We start from the raw sequence: 8,241 nt of genomic DNA on the forward strand, positions 1-8,241 counted from the left end.
GGCGGCTTGGTGGTCTGTCACTTTCCTCTGGAACGGGGATGTACGCGTCACGAGGACATCCCACGAGCATGTCCTGTAAACAGAAACTCACAACTCTCATCAGTCTCATTCTGCTTGCTATGGAGGTCCGGCTTAATTGACTTAAGTGGACACCACCTAATTTGCCGTCCTTTTTGACAGCTGTGTACCCTCGCCCCGTGAGCATCAACCTCCAGCCCCGTTCCCATTCGCCTAGCTTGTTTCTAATTACCACCTGTGGGCCCCCTGCTCCTGTTTCTGCTCCCAGGCCTTCTGATCCTCCCTTTTTCATCTGCTCCAGTCACTCCAGCTGCCTCTGGCCCTCCTGGTACAGCTCCTCAGCCCTCAATGCCCGCTCCTCTACATTCTGCTCCATCTGTTTCACAATGCCCTGTCGGGCTCTCATCAGCTCCTGCTTCCTCTGGTGCTCCAGCTCCTCCTGGACCTCCATGCCCTTCTCCCGCTCCATTTCCATCATCTTGTTCAGGTGCTTCTCTTCCTCCGCCAGTTCCTCGAGGATCATCTGCTTCTCCAGGACTTGCTTGTCCCAGATCATGTTGCACTTGGCACTGAGGAACAGCGCGTTCAGTTCCCCCACATCTTCCTCCTTGTCCAGCTTCATCCTTGTCGCTCCCTGCAGCAGCTTCTGCTTCCCCTTCTGCAGCTCCTCATCCACGTCTCTCCCGTGGTCCTTCTCATCCTCCAGCTCTGCCTTTCTCTGCTCCTCAATCTGGGCCTTTTTCAGGGCTTCCTGCAACGTCCAGACGCCTTTCGCTGCGGCGTCCGCTTTGTTGTTGCCGATCTGGAAGTGGCCTTTGACTGGGTCGTGGCTGTTGATGTGATTGACTGACATGGTGCCCTGTCGCGAGGAGAGTGCTTCTTGCACCATTAGGGCTGCTACTGATGTTGACACTCCTGGTCCCTTTTTTGTGTGAAGTGTTAAAGCCACCAGCTGGGTGCTTTTCCATGCCCGGGACTGCCCTCCCACTCTGTTCACTGGAGGGACTTCTTTAAATTGCCAATGTCCAGGCCAATGTGCTTGGGGAAAAATCGTGCAGTCTGATCCCGTGTCCACCCAAAACTGGAGCCCTATGATGTGGGGATCCTGACTGCCATAAAGGCGGCATGTCCCCCACACCATCAGGGGCTCCTTCCCTATTCTCATGGCCAAGGCCACCCAGGGATCCTGCTCTGGGGCACCTCCTGCTGGCCCTCTGACACCGGCGTGGCCTGTGGCGGTGGGGGGTGCGAGGGTACCGATGGTGCTGCATAACTCTGCCATTGTGCTGCTGGCGGGGATGCGAAATTGACTGCTCCCTGTGGGGGCATGGGGTATGAGGGTCCCCTGCCCAACTGGGGGTTGGCGTAGATGGGCCGTCTCGCATTCACAGCGGGAGGAGGCTGAGTGTGGCCTGCGCCCCCCTCCCTCTCCCGTTTCCCCAGGACTGAGATCTACAGTCCCTAGCGAGGTGTCTTCCCGCAGCTCCTACAGATCCCTCTCGGGCGTGCTTGGAGTGAGGGTGCTGCCAGGGAAAGCTGTGCCGGCTGGGGACAGCTCGCTGAGTTGCTGCCCTTCCCCAGAAGCCCGGGCTAACACGGTCATCCTGCCACTCCTGCTTAGATACAATCCGCCCCGCCCCATCAAAAAGCATGTGGCTTATTTGCGTAATATCAAAAGTGAGCAGATCGTTATTGCTAGAAAGGTTGTCCTCAAGAGTGGGTACTACAGCTGAGTTGATCCCTATTTCTGAAATTGCTTTGGCTTCTTTTGGGTTAACTGGGGTATATGCCCTTTGTTGGTTCCCCCGCGCTCCGGCAACCCCCCCCGGGAAAGCGTGCATGGAGGCTGCCGGTGCCCAGTCCCCACAGGCTGCTTTTATTTTTCCCCAATCGCTGAGTTTGTGTTGCGATTGTTTCTCGATATTGTTTAAATCTTTATTCGGTTTAGCTCGAAACCGCATTAATTCTGCTCTCTCGGTTTCCGAGTCCCAGCCGGGCTCGGTCAGCTCTTCCGAGCTGTCTGAGCAGCTGTTACTTGGCTCTGAGGTGGAAGCTGACTGCCGGTACACTTCTGGCGCTCCGTGCCGTTTTGTTCGGCTTCGACCCCGCTCCTCCCTTTGGGGGTGGTGCTGCTCCCTCCCCGTGGAGTCCCCCGCCTCCTGCTGGGGGAGGTCCTTGCCCTATAAGGACCTAATTTGAATAGAGTGCTCTGATTTGTCTTACGCTCCACCGCAAGTGCCGTCCCCCCTCCCCGCTCGCCTGCGCATGCGATGATAAGCAGGCTGACTGCATTTCCGCCCTTTTCCCCCTCTTCTCTTCCACCCTTGCCATGCGGTTCAGCGCCATTCAGTGCACATGGCGGGGGCGAATTTTTACTGATCCCGGCGGGGTCCAACAATCCGGTCGCGTTCCGCGCCTTCTCCGTGAGTCCCTGCCAAAAGCATCGCGCACGCTGCTCTGCCTCCTGCGCCAGATCGGCGACCGGCGGGGAAGGGACGGATAGAGAAACCACGGATTTTTCAAACGGTTCCGCGGGGGGGCCAGGACCCAGCGGGCTCCGTGGGAGGGTCGGGGGGTCCCCTGGGTGATCGGGGGGGTCCCCTGGGGGCTCCGGGGGGTCTGGGCTCGGGCTCAGGAAGGGGTGGAACGCGCCCGGCCCCCGCATGTTCCCGCCTTCAAACCGATCGCTCTCAGAGGCGGTTTGTGTCGCGGCCCCCACCCCCAGCTTTGGTGTAGCTAATAAACGTGTACATGCGGCTTTCCTCGTCTCCTGTTCTTCTAACGTCTTGCGTTAGAAGGGCCTCTTCTACTTTCCCCCACGCTTTGAGGTTTTTACCACTCCCTGAGGACTTAGAGTCCTCCCCTGAGGCGGCAGTGCACTTCTCCCGCGCTTCCCAATATAATATATTTACCGGACGTCCGATCGTCCCGAGCTCTAGGAGCCTTGCAATAGCAAGATCAGAATTCCTGAGCTCACCTTTAATTCCCCATTGCTCATGAGCCTGACTTAGGACCTTTGCTATAATTTCCATGATTCGAGGGCGTCCCCTCCGCTCTAGTTGGACCCGCCGCTACAGCCGCCGTCCTCTGTCCAGGCGATCCCCGTTCCCCAGGCACTGGTTCGATCCCGGGTTCCAGCACCACTTGTTGCCTTCTGATGCAAGGCAAGGTGACCTGGATCTGAGGAAACGGCACGGCGACCCAAACTCTCCAGGGTCACTCGGGCCAAGAACACACACAGACACCAGTATGGTGGACAGTTCAAGACTTTTATTGTCCCGTCTCGTCGGATTTTATACTGGGAAAGTTTTTTCTCTACGTCAGGGGGTGTTACCTTACGGTAATTGGTTAGTAAGGAGTCGAAAGTTACTAATGTTAGGGGGGACTACATTTTTGGGTGATCCTTTATCACTAGGCGTTAGGGGGAGAGGAATCCTGCTGCTTTCCGTGACATCGCGAGATTTTCCGAGCGCCTGACCCTATCTACTACACCTGACTCTTGGGGACATGGGCATCTACATGGCGGACATTCACAGATGGATTTTCTACCCAAGAGGCAATGTCTTTCCATTCACCAGCAGCCCAGATTGATTTTTCTCTGCGCTGCCAGTTGGCCTCTTTCCACCTTTCCAGCCAACCTGACAGAGCATTGGCAACCATCCACAAATCAGTGTAAAGGTAGAGCTTTGGCCACTTCTCTCTTTCAGCAATGTCCAGGGACAGCTGAACAGCCTTGAGTTCCTCAAGTTGACTTGATCCACCTTCTCCTTCAGTAGCTTGTGCAACCTGTCATTTGGGGCTCCATATGGCTGCTTTCCACCTCCAGTTCATCCCTACGATGCGACAGGAACCATCAGTGAAAAGAGCATGGTGTGCTTCCTCTGCTGATAGCTAATTGTATGGTGGAGCTTCTTTAGCCTTGTCACTTACTCCTGGTTCTCTTCATTAGTGAGACCAAAGTTTTCACCTTCCAGCCAGTTTGTAATTATCTCCAAAATTCCAGGGTGATTCAGCTTTCCAATACGGGTGCGCTGTGTGATCAGAGCAATCCATTTGCTCCATGTGGGGTCAGTGGCGTGGTAGGTGGTGGGAACCTTTCCTTTAAACATCTGCCCCAGCACCAGTAGTTGCGGTGCCAGGAGGAGTTGTGCTTCTGTGCACATCACTTCTGAGGCCCCTTGGACTCCTTCATAGGCAGCCAAGACTTCCTTCTCTGTGGGAGTGTAGTTGGCTTCGGATCCTCTGTAGAATCCCAGTAGTTGGCCTTGAGCATCCCCAGGCACCTTCTGCCAAAGGCTCCAGGACAGACCATGGCTCCCGGCTGCAGAGTAGAGCACATTCTTCACCTCTTGGTCCTCTGACTGGACCAAGGGCTACTGCATGAGCGATCTCCTGCTTGATCTGGGCCAAGGCTTGTTGCTGCTCAGGGCGCCAGTGGAAACTGTTCTTCTTGCAGGTGACCAGGTGGAGAGGGCTCACAATCTGGCTGTATGCACAAATGTGCATTCTCCAAAAACCTATGGCATGCAGGAAAACTTGTGTTTCCTTCTTGTTTGTTGGTGGAGACTTTGCGGTGTTCATGTTGATGACCTCAGTGGGAATTTGATGCTATCTGTCTTGCCACTTTACATCCAGGAACTGGATCTTTCAGGAAGGTCCTTTGATTTTGCTCTTCTTGATGGTGAAGCTGGTTTCCAGTAGAATCTGGATGATTTTCTCTCCTTTCTCAAACACTTACATTGCTGTGTTCCCTCACACAATGATGTCCTCAATGCACTGCAGGTGTTCTGGAGCCTCACCCTTTTCCAGTGCAGCCTGGATCAGTCCATGGCAGATGGTGGGGCTGTGCTTCCACCCCTGGGGCAGTCCGTTCCAGGTGTACTGCCCGCCCCTCCAGGTGAAGGGAAACTGAGGCCTGCATTCTGCTGCCAGAGGAATGGAGAAAAACACATTGGCAATGTCAACAGTGGAAAATCACGTTGCTGCCTTGGACTCCAGCTCGTACTGGAGTTCCAGTATGTCCAGCACAGCAGTGCTCAGCTGTGGAGTCACTTCATTCAATGCACGATAGCCCACAGTCAATCTCCATTCTCTGTCAGATTTGTGCACAGGCCAGATGGGGCTGTTGAAGGGTGAGTGGGTTTTGCTGACCATCCCTTGGCTCTCCAGCTCATGGATCATTCTGTGGATGGGGATCATGGCATCTCAATTTGTTCAATACTGCTGGCGGTGCACGGTCAGGGTGGCAATTGGCACTCATTGCTCTTCCACCCTCAAGAGTCGTACTGCAGATGGGCTTTCTGATAGTCCAGGCAAGGTGTTCAACCGCTTTATGTTCTCTGCCTCTACAACAGCCATTCCAAATGCCCACCTGAGTCCCTTTGGGTCTTTGTAAAGCTGTTCCAGAGGAAGTCTATGCCCAGAATCCACGGGGCCTCTGGGCCAGTCACAATAGGATGTTTCTGCCACTCCTTCCCAGTCAGGCTCACCTGGGCTCCCAACAGGGTCAATTGCTGTGATCCCCCACAACCCCAGCAACGGAAACAGGTTCTGCCCCCACATGTCCCAATGGTATCAGGGTACACTGCACACCTGTATCAACAAAGGTGTTGTGATTTTGTGGCTCTGATGTGCCAGGCCATTGGATCCACACCATCCAGAAAATCCAGTTTTCCTGTGCCTCTTCCTGACTAGATGTCCCTGCCGAGGCAGTCATAACACAAAGCAGAGACCACAAGCAGTCTCAGATGGCAACTCTTCATTATTGAACAGGGCTGACCTTTTATACATTTTCCAATTATTTATGCTTCTTCTATCCTAACTATTGGCCACAATAAGTCAACATAACACTATTGGTGAAAAGTTACAGTGATTTCAACTAACTTTCTAAAAATACTTTGTCCAGTTGCAAAGTTCTCTTATCTTTCTTCAGTTCCTCACTTCTCTTGGTCTCCTTGCTTACAGCCTTGGAGAGAGCTCCTTATCAGCTTCTTCTTACTTCTCAGCTTCTTCTTGCTCCTTTAGCTAACAGGCCTGCTGTTAGCCCCTTCCACAGCTAGAGGCAGGACATCCCTAGCCCTTGTTATTATTTCTTTCCTGGGCATACATTGTAGAGGTTCCTTCAAGGGGATCTGACAGATCACACCTGGCAGCTCGGTCACGGGAGGTTGAGGCTACTTTCACTTTAGAGGAACTCCCTCAGTTAGTGTTTCCCTCCTTGAGTTGATGCACCCATGCTGCCAGGACAGAAGTGGGTTTCCCACCCCACCTTCCCATGTCTTCCCCATGGTCATGCAAGAAGAACCACAGGTCAGCTCGTGGGGTGTACGTACCCTCTCTCTCTAGCTGAGGGACATTGGGCTCTGACTTTGGGGCCTGTGACTTGCACTGATGCCATATGGGAACTGTTCTTCCTCCCTCCACCCTCATCTCTTCTTTGTAGGCTCTTAATCACAGCAGAGACATGAGCCTGCATTGGGCCATTGATCACACTCTCACAATTTCTAAGCCTGTTGGTGACAGAACCCACTGTCTCTTGCTTGGTATCAGCAGTAATCGTTGCAATGAAGGTGGTGTATTGGGATGGCCCCAGATTTGTCAGACTCCGCAGCATTTGCCCTGTGCACCTGACCTTGTCTGGGTCATTATCATGCTGTCCATCCCTCCCAAAGAGTACCTCCTGTGGTAGATAGGGACAGGCGATCGGAAGATCACGCGATGTGACTGAAAGCAGCAGGATTCCTTTTCCCCTAATCCCCTGAGATAAGAGATCACCCTAGGAATGTAACTAGGAATGTAGCTCCCCTAACGATAGTAATGCTGGTAACTTTCCACTCCTTACTAACCACAGAAAGTACTGCAGACCCCCTCTGATGTAGAGAAGCCCCTTAAACTATAAAACGCCACGAGATGAGACAATAAAGGCCTTTGACCATCTGCCACATTGGTATCTGCATGCTCTTTGGCCCGAGTGACCCTGGTGAGTTTGGGTCGCTGTGCTGCTCCTCGAAACCAGGTCGCTTTGCCTTATATCAGAAGGCAACAACTGGTGCCGACACCCGTGAGGGAGCTCGGTAATGGGATTCGCCTGGACAGAGGACCAGCGGCTGCACAGCTGGCCTAGTGCAGCAGCGGGGGGAACGCCCCTGGACCCACGTAGACCATGGAAGCCATAGTGAGGATCGTAACTCAGATGCATGCACAATGGGGTATTGAGTGTAAGCTTAAAGATCTATGTCTTGCATTACCGAGACTGATTAAGCATGGGGCCATAGAAAGCCCAATAGAAATCCTCCATTCAGGGGTCTGGGATATTGTACAAAGTCTCTGGCCGAGGAAACCATGTGCTCAGGCTCAGGGAAAGCCCTGAAATCGTGGGGCAGAGTTATCCAGGCTCTGCAAAAAGCTCGACAAGAGCAAGAAACCTGGAAAGCCGCGCGAACTTGTTTATTAGCCACGCCGCAGCTGGGGGTGGGTGCGGCAATGCAGACCGCAGAGGATTTTGATCAGATCGGCGGCGCGGAACTGTGAACGCTGGATTCCCCCGAGCAGACCAACTTAGCATCAGAGGAGGGGGGAACATGCGCGGGCGTTTTGGCAGGGGCTCACAGAGGAAGCGCGGGAAGCAGCCGGATTGTCGGACCCTGTAGGGATCGATAAAAATGCCCCCCCACCCTATGCATTTGAAAATGGCATCGAACCGCGTGCTCAGGGCGGAAAGGAAGATGCAGAGGGCAGAAATGCAGTCAGCCTGCTTAACAACGCATGTGCGGGCGAGCAGGGAGGAGGGGCAGCCCCCGCGGAGGAGCGTAAAAGCAATCAGAGCGCTCAGTTCACATTAGGTCCTTATAGGGCAAGGACCTCCCCCAGCAGGAGGCGGAGGGAGCCCAGGGGGAGGGAACGGCCCGACCCCCACAAGAACGGGCGGGGTTGGAGCCCGAGAAAACAGCAGAGCAGCCCGGAAACATCCGGCCAGTCGACTTCCGGCTCGGACTCATACTCGAGCTCCGAGCTCGAGAGGGGATCGGGGGGTTCCAACTCGGATTCTAGTTTTAACAGAAGGAGAGCAGCGGCATGTAAGGTCACTTGTCAAAGCGCTCCCGCATGGGTGAAAGGGTTATCAGAGAAAGATTGAACCCCGCTTACAGACTGGTGGAAAATAAAAATAGCGTGTGCAGAATGGGCTCCGTCGGCAACACTGGTGTTTTCGATCCAGGTGGGGGG

This window comes from Melospiza melodia, unplaced genomic scaffold (genome assembly GCF_035770615.1).
Source record: "Melospiza melodia melodia isolate bMelMel2 unplaced genomic scaffold, bMelMel2.pri scaffold_34, whole genome shotgun sequence".
In the NCBI taxonomy this organism is placed as follows: Eukaryota; Metazoa; Chordata; class Aves; order Passeriformes; family Passerellidae; genus Melospiza; species Melospiza melodia.